General features: G+C 41.1%; 1 protein-coding gene across 1 annotated transcript in view; it reads left to right on the forward strand.

The window, feature by feature from the left end:
* LOC149470023 (potassium/sodium hyperpolarization-activated cyclic nucleotide-gated channel 1-like) overlaps nucleotides 1-18,256 on the forward strand; it is a gene marked incomplete at its 3' end in the record, with an annotated part of 261,363 nt that overhangs the window by 22,884 nt on the left and 220,223 nt on the right. The window lies entirely within an intron of this gene.

Consider the following 18,256-nt stretch of genomic DNA (forward strand, 5'->3'; position numbering starts at 1 on the left):
GCTTCTCCCTCACACCCCCGCTTATCAGAACCTCAGGAATAATATGAAGATACCTTGAATGTGCCTGCAGAAACTGTCACAGCTGTAAAGAGTAGAAACAGGCGAAGACTCCCACTGATTACCAGTGATCAAAGGAAAAGCACCGTGTACTTCCAGTAATCATATGTTCCATTATTATTGCTGTATTTCCTTAGAGCTGAACTCCGGGAATGAGGCAAAATATGCAGTTGCAGTGGGGCCCCCCTCGCACTGCAAGTGTTAAAAAACGTATTCCGTCTTTGGGGATGAAGATAATTTATTTCTTTCCTTAACCCTTCTCTGACCAGCTTTGGTGCTGTCCTCTTCTCCCAGAGTGTGGGCGGTCCCTTGATGTCATATGGTACAATGCAGGGCTATTAACCCTGCATTGTTTTCTGAGGAGGCAGTAGTGTGAAGACTGACCACAGGAACCTTTATGGGACTGGTCACACCACTGGAAACACTCTGCTGGAACAAGGTGTAAGATGCACCTCTAGACTAACAAGCAGTTAACCCTTTCAGGGCCAGTTCACACTGACTTTTTTTAAAATGTATGGAAAATGGATGTACATCTCCATCCATTTTAGTCACGTGCTGACGTCTGTTGACATACATTTTGACATCGATTGACATGCATTCTAGCGTGCGTTGAAGCATACTGCATTTTCACAAGATATCCTGTGCATTGTATTAACATCTGCTTAAATCCGTACATGTTATATTTTAGCGCAGTGCATGTCAACACAGCGTTATGGTGTGAATATGACAAATTGGAAATAGTTTTTCAGATGACCTTCATCTGTTCTGCGTGTTTACAGCTGTGCTAAAATGCAGATCAACACACTGGTGTAAGGGCTAATTTCATCTGACTTGTGCTAAAATGTATGGAAAATGGATATGTTTATATATAATATTATAGTATGTGGAGGAATGTGTGCTTTTTATGCTGTTTTTTTTTTTTTTGTTGTTGTGGGATGTCTTTCACAACAGTGTAAATCATTAAGATAGTGCTAGCTATACTGAGAAGGAGATTTATGAGGAGATTGCAGCAAACAAGAAGACGCTATTGGGTCCATCCAACGGGAAAGTAAAGGGCAGTTTTTGACCTTATACCATGATTTACGAATCAAATTCTTTGATTAGAAACAGATGCCCATTGCTAGGTAAATGTTCAGACTCAGGTTCAAGTGTAGTTTAGGGTTTGGGTCAATTTTAGGGTCAGGATAAAGGTTAGGATTGGGTCAGGGGTTTAAGTTTAGGGTGAGGGTCATATTTAGGGTCAGAGATTGAAGTTTAGGGCAAGGGTTATATGTAGGGTCAGGGTAAAGGGTAGGATTTGGTCATAAGTTGAAGTTTAGGGTGAGGGTCATAAGTAGGGTTGGGGCAGGGGTTGAAGTTTAGGGTGAGTGTCATATGTAGGGTCATGGGTTGAAGTGTAGGGCAAGGGTCATATGTAGGGTCAGGGTAAAGGGTAGGGTTGGGTCAGGGACTGACATTTAGAGTGAGGGTCATATGTAGAGTCAGGATAAAGGTTAGGATTGGGTCAGGGGTTTAAGTTTTTAGGGTGAGGGTCATATGTAGGGTCAGAGATTGAAGTTTAGGGCAAGGGTTATATGTAGGGTCAGGGTAAAGGGTAGGATTTGGTCATAAGTTGAAGTTTAGGGTGAGGGTCATATGTAGGATCCTGGTAAAGGTTACGTTTGGGTCAGAGGTTGAAATTTAGGGTGAGGGTCATTTGTAGGGTCAGACCGCAGGTTAGGGTTTGATCAAAGTTTCAAGGGTAAGGTCAATGTTGGTGCACTGCTGCAAAGGTACACTTGCCTAACTCCTAGAGTTTCAGTTTTAAAGTAACTTTTTCTGTTGCAATATTTTTATTGGTTTTCAGAATAAGAACAGTAGTACCCATACAGGGGGCAATAAAGCTGATCACATCAACCTCAGACATGCGAAGGTAATAACAATAGGATATAGTAACTGGTCAGCAGGAACCTATAAAAGCAAACATATCAGGAGTATATAATGATGAAGGAATTTGTTGTGTTTTTTTTTTCTTTTTTTGTGACATTTCAGTAAAGTTAAAAAAAACCCCACTGCAATGCATCATTGCAACTCACCAGCCCTGCTATCTTCACAGCGCACGTGTCTAGTTTTGGAGAAAAGTTAATTTACTTATTAGCAAGTTTCCACTTTCAGAAGGAAAAGTTGTTAGAATTTTTTGCAGTCAGACACTATAGAAATGTTTTTTTGTTTGGTTTGGAATACCTTTTTAACTTGAATTAAAAACAGGTTCAAGGAGCTGGTTTAAAAAAAAAACAAAATTGTGTTGTAAATCAGAACATAACTCAGATTTGGGGTTTCTTCACATCTCCAGCATTGGGCAGCTTTGCCCAACACCTTCCCAACACCAGAAGTAGGCAGTTTTTCTTATGCTATCCTCTCAAGAGCTGCATTGGTGTGCATGGAAAAGCAATAGATGTTCTTTTTGTGCGCAGTGCATTCTGATGCATTATGCACTGTATATTGTAAATGAGCTTTTAAGTGTAGCTCTGTTTTATGAAAAGAAATTTAAACTTCCTCCCATTTAATGAGACAACCGCTCTTTCTAAGCAATCACAAAGTGTGCGTCTCATTGGTACCCCAGGGTTGTGTAATATCATTTTGACACCACTGTATCATATAATTTAATCTCTAGATAATTGCATACTTCTAGGCTTGCCTGTAATTGAGCCATTTCTTTCAGGAAAAATACATTTTGCCGTGTGAACAATTTCACTGCTGCACATCGATCATTTTTTTTTTCTGTGTTGCTTTATGTTTTTGTCTTCATAGGCCTATATTTTTCTAGAACACACTGTTCACATTGGATTTGTTATGTAATCATTTGCAAGGTAGTATGAATTAACTGCTTCTGTGAAGTGTGTGTATATGTACGGTATAAGTGTGTGTATACTCACCGATCAGCCATAACATTATGACCACTGACAGGTAAAGTGAATAACATTGATTATCTCATTACAGTGGCACCTAAGAGTGGGTGGGATATATTAGGCAGCAAGTGAAAATGTTGTCCCTGAAGCTGATGTGTTGAAAGCAGAAAAAATGGGCAAGTGTAAGGAACTGAGGGACTCTGACAAGGGCCAAATAGTAATGGCTAGATGAAACAGAGCATCTCCGAAACTGCACCTATTATGGGATGTTCCTGGTCTGCAGTGGTCAAGACCTACTAACAAACAAACGACAGGGTCACTGGTGGCCAAGGGCCATTGATGCAGTGTAGTCTGATCCAAAAGGAGAGCTGCTGTAGCTCAAATTGCTGAAAATGTTAACGCTGGTTTTAAAGGTGTCAGAACTCACAGCGCATGACAGTTTATTGCATATGCCAACCCATGTCCAAAGCCAAAAGTGCCTACAACTCAAGAATGGTTTTGAATATTACAACAATGAATTCAAGGTGTTGACTTGGCCTCCAAGTTCTCCAGATCTTATTCTAATTGAGCATCCGTGGGATGTGTTAAAAAAAAAGTCGGATCAATGGAGACCCCACCTCTCAATTTACAGGACTTAAAGGATCTGCTACTGAATAATAATAAATAAATAAGCATGACAGCAACTGATGGCTGATTACAGTGACAACCTTTTAAAGTGGACCATGCCGGAAAATGGAAGGGTCCAGGGGCGGACTGACCATTTGGAAACTCGGGCACTGCCCGAGGGCCTGTGGTCAGTGGGGGGCCCCATGAGATGCCCCTGGCACCTTTTTCATAGGCTTTTTTGAGTTTGGGCAAGGACACAGGGGCCCCATGATCCCCTATTGCCCGGGGGCCCCATGAGTTGTCAGTCCGCCCCTGGAAGGGTCACTTTTTTGCCTGCCTCTCCCAACCCAAATGGATTTAACTTGTTTGCAGTATGGTGGCGTGTAAACAAAGCTGTTTGCTATAACATAGTTTTCTCCCAACTTCCAGAACGGTCCCTTATGTTTTTACAACGCAGGACACTGTTTGCCCCCATTTTCCCCCAAAACTTTAAGGGAAATGTCACAATGACAAAGATCACATTGAGAAAGCTCAGCTGCCATCCATAAAAAGCAAGTTCACCCAGAGACCTGCAGAGCAGTGCAGAGAAATACAGCCGTGTTGGATTTTTCCACTCCACTCTGCCCCACAGCTGACAGCTGCAAGGAAGTTTGAATGGGACACACCAAAAACACTTGTTTTCTGTGTATCCTTGCGGAAAGTTGAGTCTTACGCAGAAAAACATAGCTCTCCACTGAAGTGTGAACCAGCTCTTACTGAGAATATAGATTTGATGAATGGTTGTGTTAACAATGTGACCTAAAAAAAATTGCAATTGCCTCCGTTATCAGAAAATGTGAGGAACAATAAAAGATTATAGGAACCAAAGGGTTAAAAAACCATTAATTAACCACTTGCCCTTCGGAAGATATATCCGCTTCATGACCAGGCCATTTTTTGCGATACGATATTGCATTACTTTAACTGACAACTGTGCGGTCATGCAACACTGTACCCATATAAAATGTGTCATTTTTTTTACCCACAAATAGAACTATATATACACAGTTGTGCTCAAAAGTTTGCATACCTTGGCAGAAATTGTGAAATTTTGGCATTGATATTGAAAATATAATCGATCATGCCAAAAAATGCTCTTTTATTGAAAGATGATGGTCATATGAAGCCATTTATTATCAAATATTTGTTTGGCTCCTTTTTAAATCATAATGATAACAGAAATCACCCAGATGGCCCGGCTCAAAAGTTTCCATACCCTGGAATGTTTGGCCTTGGTACAGACACACAAGGTGACACACACGGGTTAAAATGCCAATTAGAGGGTAATGTCCCACATCTGTGGCTTTTTAAATTGCATTTAGTGTCAGTGTATAAATAGTCAATGAGTTTGTTAGCTCTTATGTAGAAGCACTGACTGGGCTAGATACTGAACCATGGGGATCAGAAAAGAACTGTCAAAAGTCCTGCGCAACAAGGTAATGGAACTTTATAAAGATGGAAAAGGACATATAAAGATGTCCAAAGCCTTGACTATGCCAATCAGTACTGTTAAATCACCTATTAAGAAGTGGAAAGTTTGGGGATCTCTTGATACCAAGCCAAGGTCAGGTAGACCAAGAAAGATTGCAGCCACTACTGACAGAAGAATTGTCCGGGATACAAAGGGAAACCCATAGGTAACCACAAGAAAAATATAGGCTGCTCTGGAAAAAGACAGTGTGGTTGTTTTGAAGGAGCACAATATGATGACACTTCAACAAAAATGATGGAGAAGCCAGAAAGAAGCCTTTACTGCATCTTTACTGCATTTTTCTTTCTATTGGTTAAACTGGATGGATTTGTTTTTTTTCCAACCAGTGTAACTATGAAATCTGGCCAGAACATACTCCAGCAATGGACCCTGTTGATCAGTCATTTTGCAAGGCCTCCAGGGAAGAGGAGGCAGAGGGCTGACAAAAAAGTGGAACTTTTGTTTTCATAGAAGGTTTGCTTTAAGTCCTCATGCACACGGGACGTTTTGATAACGCTGGTAACGTTAGCTGTGTAAAGTCACGTTAAAAATGCAAGTTTTTCAGCTTTGTTTAGCATTTTTGCATTAGTGTTTGGCGGCGGTTTCTTGCGTTTTTCTGCATTTTGCATTTTTTAGCTTTTTTTTTTGTTGTAAAAAAAATACATTTTTATGGGTCAAAAAAGTCCAAAAATGCTGGTTTGCCACGTTTTCCAGCGTTTGAGCATTTTTAAAAAAACTCCTCTAGAAACCCACTAGTCCTATTTTTTTTTTTCTTTCCAGTCAAAAAACATCCCAGCCAAAAAATGTTGATTCCAGTCTGTGTGCATGGACACATAAGATAACATGCTGGGGGGTTTACTAACTGTAGAAAAAATGTCAAAAAGCCAAAAACAGCCGCTGTAAAAACGTCCCGTGTGCATGAGGACTAGGGGTATGCTTTTCCAAGTGTGGTGTGTGAGCTTCTGTGGCTACTGTCTGGTGTTTCCCCATTCACAAACACTGAGCCGGATTGAGCACACTGAAGCATAATAAAACAAAGCAGAAGTGTAGCCGGTGGCCCCCAGTAATCAGTCAGATTCCATTTTTCCAATTCCCAGTGAATGAAACCTGACTGACTGTTATGGGCTTCTTTTTTGCTCTGTTTCTTTTGCTTCAATTTTAGTAGGTCAGTCCCTCTGTGGATAGCTGTCCACAGAATTATTTTCTCCAGTTTGAAGTGTTACCGCAGTAAGCCACTGGCACCTGTACTGCAGGTAGAAGATTAAAGCGTATTGAAACCCAAAACAAGAATGTCATACATTGCAGCTTACCAGTCCTTGGGCCTCCTGCACATGGGGATCTGAGTGTGCGCAACATAAATTCCGGAGTATTTCCCCAGGTGCTGTGCTCAGCTGCCCATAGACATGAATGACGGTGTGTGGCTTTGCTTGGGTATGCTGGTACTCACATAAACATATTGTAAGAATACCTTATGGTTTTCATCCGAGTAGACACAAGTATACTCCTAGGGCTGCTGTTCGAAACCTTGGGGCCCCATACAGCCGACCTAACAGCCCCCCCCAAAAATTTTTTTTTACTAGGCTTCAGTTATGGACGAACACAGTGAGTGATTGGTACCAATCACTCCTTATGTTCATTCAGGAAAGGAAGTTGATGGTAAATTGACATATTTTACCAGACCCTCTCCCCACTCTCCATTTTGAAGGATCCTATTGTGTGCTTGCAGCCACCTGTGGAAAGAAGAGGAAGGAAGCCGGCAGCACTGTGGGGGAATGAAGGGGAAAAGGTATGGTGCACAGGGAGGGTGATGGGTGCGGCAGGGGGAATTACTGGAACCGACCCCCTGTATGACTCTCTCTGCAGCAGGTGAGAGCCAGCGGGAGGGAGAGGAGAAGCAGACAGCTTTCAGAGAGCCATACACGGAATCAATTCCAATAATTGCCCCCCTGCCATGCTGAATGCCCTCTCTGCCCACATCTGATTCACCCATCTGCCTGGGCCCCATACAGGAGGAATGGTGGTACCCCCTTATCCACGGCCCTGCATACGCCCGTACACAATGCCCGTGTTCACAATAGCACCACTGCATACTGGAGTATAGCGACGCACAGCCATCAGTCACGGGGGAAATATGACATTTACAGTGCATGGCTCAGATGCCTGTGTGCAAGGAGCCTGAGATATGGTGGCTGCATCCGGTTTTTAACTTTTTTAACCTAGTGATCCTGCCAGTAATACACTTCCTGTCCTAGGGTGACTACGCTCTTTCACTGTACCATGGAGGAGCAGTGTTGCCAACCTAAGATGCTCTTCTGATTTGTACTACAAACACTTCCCCTCCTACTTATCTCCTTTAAATAGGGAAGTTGTTCTGTAGTTCCCAGAAGATGGGTAGGAATGCTAATAACATTGTTTGAGATTTCAGTTTTGTTATGAAGTTAAAAGGACCCTGGATTCCTAGGAGGAGTTTTTCTGCATTTGCAGAAAATATGCTTGGCCTGAAAAAAGCAATTACCAGCAGCCAACACATTTAGTATAGGTTCACACCGTGTTCTGACGGGAACGTGCTCAAAATCGCATGCTTTTCCAACATGCATTGAAACGTGCTGTCCAGCAGACACAAGATAATGCCATTCATTTTTAATTGCACCCCCACACGTCTGCTAACACGTGCGTTTTTTGCGAGCACCATGCCTTTTTGGAAAAGGCTTAGGAACATCTTTTTTGCTTGTAGGGCAGCCCATTGAAATTGCTTGGTCTCAGCTGTCTAGTGTAAACCTAGCCTAAGAACTGGTAAGCTGCAATATATTGTATTTTAATATTCTGTTTTGATGCACTTTTAGTATTTTATCGTTTTTATCTCTGTGTTTGTATATATATATACCAATTATATTTATCTAGCAGATCTATATCACAAGCGGTTCAACTATAATACACTAAATATCACAAAAATCCTACACCTTGTCCTCTGTTCATGGAGTATGCAGACGAGTTTAGGGAGTGTGGTGAGGGCCAACTGCTTTGGTTATGGGACTTCAAAATGGCTTTGTGACATCAAAAAGTTCTATTTGTTTAGTCTGAGCCCAAGCTGACACACTTCTGTCACCCTAGACTGGGGGTCAGTAACATAGATCTCGGCCAGGTGACTGGTAGATCATGGTCAGGGCTTGGTGACCCGCCATGCCAGAGCATCAAGCAGACTGCAATGCAGAGGAACAAGTAAAGTTGGAGCTGTAGTATGGATCAAGAGCCGCATAACCCGATGTCTCCTCTGTAGTGCTGGCTCCTATGCCCTGTTAAGGTTGGTGGGTGAAGTACCTGCCAAGCAAGCCCAATTTAAGTGAATGAGGCCGCTCTGCAAGAGCACGGCAATCTTGTGCAGTACAGCAAACAAGGGGTTAAGCAGGCAGTGGTGTGTTGTTTTCTCACCCCCTGCTTTAACCCATTGAACCCCACAGAAGCATGCAGTTACAAGGCACTTAGAGTGGTCCCATTCACTTAAATAGGTCTTGATTGACAAACATTAGCACCCACCAAAAGCAAAAGGGGGTGTAATTCCTACTGTGGCATGTGTACACCTTTGGCTGCTGCCTCAGCAGCTAAAGGGGGCAGGGATTGGGGGCAGTTAAACCGTGACTCAACTGCAGGGCTTTACCACCCCCGAATATGTTGCCTCCTCACCACCTGATGTAAACCCATGATTGCTGTACAATGTATGCGATTGAGACACGGTAGTACTGAAATTAGAGGTTTAAATCAGCTGTGAGGAGGTGAGACTGTGCCCGGTGATCTTTGACTTCTTCCATGTTGTTCAGGCAGATCTCCACCTCTTTAAGGTTGCCTACCTCTGCCCTAGACTATATACTATCACTGCAAACTATAACAATGCAATGGGGGTTACACCAGTCACCTTTTTATTCCTATTATCTGAGTCGTGTTTAATCTTTCTTGAATATTGGTGTGCTTTGTGAATTTCTTCCAAATCTGTAAATCCAGTGTGAAACTTTTGCTTTGTGCAGGAGCTTCTTGTAATAAAGACTGGTCACTGCTGTCCCCTTTCCTTGTGCAGGGTGACTGGTCTTGTCTCCGCCCCCTCCTGTAGTTTTCTGCAGGCAGCCTGTAGTGGGTGGGGCCTGCTGAGTCCTTCCCACAGCTCTGCGCCCTGCACAAGTACAGCTCAGTTGAGATGTGACTGCTACTTTTACAAGGTAATGGCTAGATTCTGAAATGCATTTGCTTTCCACAGTGGAATTATATCCTTTATGGCTGTTGAGGAACATATTTATGTTGTCGAATGTATTAGGGAATGGGGCAACACTTCAAATGCCCTGCAATCAACTCTCGTTTACACTTTTATTCCTCCTAGAGCGTTTCAGAGTGGATCACTTTGTGGTACAGGAGTGGATGATGGGCATTCAGGGGCAGTACTGCCCCCTCCAAAATGCCTGGTGTGTGTGGGGGGTTTTTTTTGTTTGTTTTTGTGACTACTGAACAGGGTTTTTGAACACCATGCCTCAACCATGAGGTTAGTTATGGTTGGGTCAAGGCCACGTTCACTTGAATGTGTCACTTTTGGTGGCAATACTGCCCACCAAACTCAACTTTAACCACTTTAAAGTATAAGTTCACCTCTTGGACAAAAATAATAAATGCACACTTTTTTGCAGGTATAAAAATTTGCATTTATTATTTTTGTCCAAAGGAGCCTTGCACCAGTGATCAGTAGATCGTTGATGCCATGCAGGTCTCCTTCAGACCTGTCAGAATATCTGCTGGCTGTACGGGATGTGTAGCCAAGCAGATATACTAACAGGAAGGTTCAGTGAATTAGTTCATTGAAAATTACAAGCCCACAGCCGTTAAGGCTGCCAGGACTTGCAGTTCATTCATTCATAGAAGTCCATGAATGAATGACGCAGCCGTGTGGGTGGAGCCCCGCAAAGCCCCACTGTTTTCAAATCTGACAGTACGGGGAGAGGTTTTTTGAGCTTATGTGCAGGGAGCCTATGTCTGATGAGGAATAATACCAGGCTATTTGAGACTATGTTCTCAGATAGTTTAAGGGCTTCCTATGTGGATAGTATATATCAAGTAGCTGGATAACAATGTTCTGGATGAAAAAAGCCCCGCTGACAAGAGTGACAATGTAGTACTAGTAACATCTGTCAGTGAGGAGAGGAGAAGAGAGCTGCTGGAACTCCCAGCATGCCTCTCCTTCTACATAGAGATGCTGTACCCAAGGCTCATGGCTCTTCTGCCCCCGCCCGCCCATCTACCCCATCTTGACCTTGTTGATGCCCCTCTGAAAAGCAGTCCAAGTTCAGGTGTTAAGATGATTTCAGGTGCGCGTTTTATCAGTTCTGCCTTACGAAGAAAGAAAAAAAAAATCACTGGTTTTAGGATAACTGTTTTTCACAAAATCTATTGATGTGCAATATGGCTCAATCCAAAAACATTTAGGGCAACATCAAAATACTAATCATCAAAGGCACTGGATGAAGGGCCAGGCAGCAAGGCAAGTGACCTACTGAACTGCTGAGCTGCATTTTGGAAATCGTGTTGTCACCATCTTGGCTATACATTTTGGCAGGGGTGTGTAAAACACAAAATTGGTAAAATCATCCACAGATATATAGTATATTTCAGCTATTTAGTTGTTGGCTAGAGTTTTATTCATATATACAATACTTTTACAATATTAATAAAAGGGGTTATAATGAAGCTTAGTGTCGTTTTTGAACATATGCTTTCATCCTATCTGGACGTTCCATGAAGAAAAAAACTACAGAAGCTGCTAGTATTTCTGTTTTTTTTTAATGAATCCTGCTTTTGGTACATGTTTGTTTGCTGCACAGATCGGGAATCGCCCTTCAGGACTGATCTTTCAGATTGGTCCAACCAGGGTGAAGTGTCCTACAGCCTTATCTGCTGTTATATAGCCAATTTTCATTTTAGTCTGTAATGTTGCTTTTCTTGTCCTGATAAATGGTTCTATTTCAAGAAAACAAAAAGCAGATTTGTTCTACAATGAGATCAGTCAAAAGCTGAGCCTGTGGTAAAGTGTTGACATTTAACATTTATCCCATTGGCTATAAATTCACTATACTCGCATATGTTGGCAGATAGACTAAAGCTTGATGTTCCCAGTGTCCCTGTGGGTCGAACACCATTACTTTATGCATTGCATATAGCAAACAGACAAAAAATGACCTTGCAAAGCCTGCGTTTTGCATTCAGCTATTTATATTACAATTGCAGCAATGCAGAGCAGGAGACTGATGTATGTATTAGTAGAATTGAATAATCTTGTTTTGGGTCCAAAGTAGAGAATAGATTGTATTACTGCATTATGCTAACACTACTGTGAAATGTAAGACACTTCCAATGTCATTTATAACAGAACAGTATGGTAGGACAAGAAACGGGATGGTGTCTCCATTGTTCTGATTTCCATCCATAAAATCAGTTCTAATCTGTTCTAAAGAGTATGTAGGTTAATTACTGTATTTCTATAGCAGTGATCTATTACATCATACCTTTAAGGGTATATAGAGACACTGACCTCAAACACTGCCTCAGAGGACCTTTATCATATAGGACCTCTTCCACAGTCATACTTACGTGTGCACTCTGGCTAGTTTGATCAGAGATGCCAGTTAACCTAGTCATATATTTTGTACTTTGCAAGGAAAATCAATTCCAACATGGGAAGAATATTCAGGACCACTTAGCCACTATGCTGCTCTTATGAATTATTTCATGCATATCAAACATGCAACAAATTTCCATTTGACATGCTGAAGGTTACCTTTGAAGGTCATGGGAGGTCCTACAATTGACGCCTCTTGTAAAGGTGGAAGATGGCAGGCAGATACTGGACTTGTGTGTTAACCTAAAAATGATCTCCAGTGAGGTGGATTGAAGGCAGAAGATGCTGAGCGGTCACTAGAGTAAAGCAGAGAGGTGTCTCTTCTGAAGGTCATGAGAGGGCCTGTCTTACAATTTGCGCCTTTTGTGAAGGTGGTAGATGGGCAGGCAGATTCTGGGCTTGAAGAAAATGCTGAAAAAATGGGCAACCTAACAGAAGTCTATGGGGTTGCCATGGGAAAAACGCACAAAAACAACAGATACACTGGCACTGTAGCCAAAATGCAGCACATCTGTGTGAACACGGCCTCAGAGGATCTTGGTGAAATGATTGCTTTACCTTAAAAGCAACGAGAGAAGTAGAGAGCTTCTTTTAGAGCTCTTTTACAGCTTGTAAAGAATAGTTTTAATGTTCATAGTCTGGGAACAGGTTCACTTTAAAATGTGTACACAAAGAAATGGTAAACTTATAATGGCAATGCTTACCCATTGGATAAGGATGTTCCTAATGTGGAGTTCCACTCTCTCTGTAAAAAAAAAATAAGTCAGCAGCTACAAAAACTTTATCTGATCACTTTTTAAAAAAACAGCCACTTACCTTTCCCACGATCCTGCGGTGCCCCCGCCACAGCCTGCTTCACCGGCTGTCCTGTATTCCAGGTGCCGGCATCTTCAGTGTGGGCACCCAGCTGTAACAGCTTGCGGCTTCACAGCCGGGTGCCCACAGCGCATGCACGAGTAGCGCTGCGCTTCCTGAATGCCCCCGTCTTCTTCTGGGACCTGTCACGTGTCCCACAAGACTATGGGGAGGGAGGGTAGGAGGACATCTTCCACTTCCGATCACCCAGGTGATCACAGCGGAAGTGGGCACCTGTCAATTTCGGGTACTCACTCTCCTCCCCTCCGCTCCCCAAAGATGCCAATCCATAATGGGGAGTGGGGGACCAGTTTTTAAAGCGGAACATCCCCTTTTGGGTGGAACTCCGCTTTAAGAAGAAAAAGTTAGAAATGCTCTTAATACCTATTTTATCCCATTTATCCCATTTTATCAGCAGTAATGTGACTGTTAGGTCTGATCTTACCCCAGCTGCAAAGGCTCTGGATGGAGTGTCAAAACTCTTCAAAGACTTTCTATTCATTCTTTCAACAGTCTCAAAAGTGTGAAAACAAATTTTAAACTCTGTATGTACAGGTATTTATTTAATTTTGTATGCTTTGCCTAATTTGCAAATGTCCTTGGCATTATACGAACTCTTCTGCCACATACTAACATTCCTAAGACCCTGATAAGAAACTAGCCCACCTACGTACTGCTTACAATTGCAATCAAACTGTGGTACCCAAGTAAGCATATTTATAAAAAAAAAACACTCACGTGCACCAAATAAACAGAACCGTTGTTTGGAAAGATGCTGGGTGTATATTTTTGTGTCTGTTCCCTACTTCCGAGGCCGGTGAATAGCACATCCCAGAAGTTCTCTTGTTTTATGGTGAAATGCTGAACACTGGCTACAGTGATGATTGACAGCCTTAACTCTGTGTACCCGCAGACCCAGGCAAATGAGGAGCTCAGGTTGCAAATCTCCCCCATGAACTAGGTAGGTGCAGGTTGGGTGGTGTAGCTTCCTCTCTAATCACAGACTACTAGAGTGTAAAGGATGCTGTATGATGGTACGTTTGTACTGGAGAAGCACTGGATGACATGACAATGGGAAACCAGCAAGTACACTGAGTTTCTTCTTGTCATGGCCATCCAGAAAGCTGAAGCTGCTGTCAAGGTCACCAGTGAACCTGAGCATATTAAGATGTAATGGGGTTTTATTTACTAAAACTGGAGAAGGAAAAATCTGGTGCAGTTATGCATGGCAGCCAATCTGCTTTAATTTCAGCTTGTTCAATTAAGCTGTGACAAAAACCCTGGAAGCTGATTGGTTTCTATGCACAGCTGCACCAGATTTTGTCTTCTCCAGTTTTAGTAAATCAACCCCAATGTGAATAGTAGGCTCATACAGAAGTCTAAGCATTCATATTTTGAAACGATAAACAGCAACTTTATATTTCGGTTTACTGACACTAAAGTGTATCTAAACCCCAAAGCAAAAATGTTCTATATTACAGTTTGCCAATCCTTAGATGTTGATGTTGTAGCTGAATTAGTTTTCTCTTTTTCTAGGTTTATTTTTACTTGATAATCATGTGGTGGCTACATTCTACATTCACTCCTCCACTGTATGGAAGGAAGCCATGGTTTACAGAAGAAATATAACCTAGTTTTTTGCTTTCAGTTCAGCTCGCAGGAAGTGACAAGGACACATTTCTAACAAGACCAACAGGTATTTTTCTGTACTTGCTGAAAATATTTATAGCCTGAAAGATGCAAACAAATTCAACCAACATATCTAAGGACTGGTAAGCTTCAATATATTACATTTTTGTGGGGTTTAGATATTTTTTATTAAGCCCAAAGAGGCTGCCTGAAGGTGCTGAGCATTCCAAGGTATCTCTAATTTTCTAAAATGGTTCTAATTTGAATGAGAAGAGAGAGAATGAATTTTAATGAAGTGGTGTGTTATTTGTTCGAGGACACTGGTAGTGTTTTGCTAATCATAGCCTTATTAAGCTTATTTTTAATCAGCTGGAAATGAATTGATGTAGTGCTCCAAGATCTACTAATGTTGTTCTGGCTGGCAGAAAAATAAAATAATACACTGTATATTTTTTTATTTCTAGCAGGGAATGTCTGGAATGTGTTTTATAGTGCATTTGTGCATTGTTCATGACCTTGCAGTGTGTCTCAAGACTGACTTCTGTCTAGTTGGAATAAAAAATTAAGATACTCATACCAGTTGCATTCAAAATAGTTTTTTTTTTTAATAAATACATACTTGCATCTGCTTTTCTTTTTTTTTTTTCTTATACTATCCATCTGCAGTTCGCTGGGGCTCATCCACATGATGTTGCTTGAACTACGTTGATATGCACATTTTGTTTTTTGTGAGTCCTGTTCCCACCATAAAGCTGTGTTGAAATAGGTTGCGTAAAATTGCAATGCACCTCACCTCCTGTGATGTGTTGTGGTGCATACAGTTGAATGAAGTGTCATTTTTGTGACTATTTTAATAAAGTTTAAAAAAAAAATCACTTGATTGTGTGTGTGCAGATGCGAATGAGTCCTTAAATATGAATTTAATTAAAACTAAAGTATGTACAGTAGATAATATGAATAATTAAAAATGGATATACAGTAATCCAACATGGCAAATGTGAAATAAACATTTTTGCTATAATTATTGGGAATTGTATAGATTGATGATCTAATAATCCTGCATCCTTCTTATATGGATTAATGGTGACTGTAAGATTTTAATTACATTTATTCAGAGACTTGGATTTGGAAAGCTTTGAATTTATTTTTGTTGCTGTTATGTGTAATAATCCGAATAATCTTTTCACGTCCACTGATACAGCTTCTTGTCATATTGGTGAAGTTTATTGGAGTATGTGGAGGATTTGTGTTTATTGGAATACTTGGAAGAGTTGTGCCTAGTGGCACCAAGTGGGTCGCTAAACATAAATTGCTAGTGGATTGACTAACATATTTAACTTAATAACTCTCACAGGTAAATCTTTCACCAAAAACGTATTGTAAATGATTGTGTTTCAGTTGAAGATGGTGTAAAGTGTAGCTGTGTATTCCAAAGCATCAGTGTCTTTCTGTCCAGTGATGCCATAGACAAAAATCTGTAAATTAGATATCTGTTAGAATACCCTGCAGTACTGTATACTGAGCAGATTTCAGCAGTCGTGGAGTATTGCACATTGTTAGCCGACGATTATTACGCAAAGTTTGACGTTTAGGTGATACTCTTTATTTGCAGACTTAATAGTTAAGGATATAAGCTTACGGGTTGCCTTAGAGTGATTAAAGCAAAATACCTGCCAAAAAATATCCAGATACAAATAAATAGCCCATTAAAATGTAGCACTTACCCTCAAAGGAGCCGCTGTTATTTCTCTACAAGCAGCACCATGCTCCTTGGTGTGCACCAGGCTAAAGAGGGGATTTTTATAATAAAAAGAAATTTAAGTATATACTATATATGCAGCAAGCAGAGAAATGTAAATTATTATTTTTAGAGGTATTTATATAGCACCTTCAATTTACATGTATATTGTACATTCATATGAGTCCCTGCCATCAAGGAGCTTACAATTCAAGGTCCCTGACTCACATTCATAAATACATACATATATTGTCTAAAAGACCCTGCATGTCTCCCCTAAATGTAATGCAGTGCATATCACACTGTATTACATTCTTTCCTGGCCTCGAGGGCTGAGAATCTGTCAATGGGGACCCAGACGTAATGTCACTCCTGGGTCAGGACAAGAAGGGGAGGAAAGCGGATGTGTCTGCTATTCTCCTTCCCCCATACTGGCATCCCAGCATACCACCGGCACTGGTCCCGGGACATAAAAGCAGAGCCCGGGACATAAAACGGGCAGGGGGGAAAGGGGGGAGTGGCTGCTGACACTGTCGGCTGTGTGGAAGCAATCGGGTGGCCGCGCTGCCGCCCAAATGCTTCCACCTGACACGTGCTTTCACCGCAGCAGGGCTAAACGTAAATAAAAACTACCTGCCGGGCATCGGGCGATATAAAATAAACATCCCTGGGTTGTCTGTATATCTGGTGTAGCTGGCATCCATGTGCAACAACTGCTGAAATTACAGGATAAGCAGCATATAAGGCATTTACTGATTAACTAAAATTTTCAGCTCACTGGAATTACTTTAGTTGCAGTTTTTTGTATGCCAAAGCCTAACCTTTATGCAGTAATGTCAAGGTTTCCTAAGCAAGAATTCATTATATTGTAGTTTGTTAGTCCTAGATTGTAAGCAGGGCCCTCGAACCCCTCGTGTATTGTTACTGTGCTGTCTCCCCTTATAATGTACAGCGCTGAGCAAACTGTTGGCGCTATATAAATCCTGTACAATAATAATAATTATATACAGTATAGGTAAAGAACAACTAGGACTGGAGTATTTAGATGTATGTTTACCAATTATATTTAGAAACAAGGCTTTTAAACCATTAACACTAAGGATAAGCAGACCACTGAGTGGATTAGTGACCTTCTGATCTGCCTACGAACCTGTTTTGCAAGCTGTCCATGTAGAGGAATACTTCCTTGTCTTTTATAAGGATGAAATTTACACTCTCTATTCAGAACTGAAAGATACACATAGAGGTGCGTACAGGTAACACAGCCTACCTGCTGACTACCCAGCCAGCTTTAGTGAACCAGTTAGCACCATTGTCTCTTGCTTGGCAGTCTGGTGATCTGAGAACCCCTGTTTGTGATACAGGAAAACTGTTCCCAAAATTTCCATTATGACCCATTTCTTATGGTGGCTTGGAGTGGTGCTCAACCGAGGCAGATCACAAAACATGGCCCCACAGTTCGCTCATCCCTAGTCACTTGAAGATTTTGAATGTAGGATGCATTTCTTACATTCAAAAGTGACTAGGGATGAGTGAACTGTGGGGCCATGTTTTGTGATCTGCCTGGGTTGAGCACCACTCCAAGCCACCATAAGAAATGGGTCATAATGGAAATTTTGGATTTGACCAAAATTTCTATTATGACCCATTTCTTATGGTGGCTTGGAGTGCTGCTCAACCCAGGCAGATCACAAAACATGGCCCCACAGTTCGCTCATCCCTGGTCACTTGAAGATTTTGAATGTAAGAGATGCATCCTACAAAAACTTCAGAATGCATTTCCTACATCCAACTCCTCTCTTCCTCCCCCCTCCATTGCTACTGGCAATTACCGGCTGCCAACATGACAAGTCAGTAAGTGCTTTTTGTTACATTATGTTGTTTATTTGTATTTATTCCATTTAAATGTATCTATATTATTCATACTACATAGATCAAATGTATAACCTTTGAACTATGTATGACATCAGTTATTAAGTCTTTCAAATTGGAGTATACAGTTTAAGCCCAAATTAACTTTTTCCCGTTTTTGTTGCCTACTTTTTTCAGTTGTGCATAATAAGGAAATATGCAAAATTTAAAAAAAGGCTTTTTTTTTTTTCAATTTGCAAATTCAAATTTGTACCTGAAACATAATTTAGTGTAATTTTAAATAGAACAAACTAAGGAATAAACTATATACTTTTTATTTACATTGGTCAAAACAGGAAAAATGCAGTTTTTTAATTTTTTTTTTCAGCTTTTTGTGCATAGCCTCTATAGAAAATAAAAACTTTTTGGCAAAATGATATTTCTGAAAAGTCCAGCCTGAACTTGATTATTGT

Source organism: Staurois parvus, unplaced genomic scaffold, assembly GCF_062004578.1.
Source record: "Staurois parvus isolate SC_StPar_1 unplaced genomic scaffold, SC_StPar_1.0 ptg000055l, whole genome shotgun sequence".
Classification (NCBI taxonomy): domain Eukaryota; kingdom Metazoa; phylum Chordata; class Amphibia; order Anura; family Ranidae; genus Staurois; species Staurois parvus.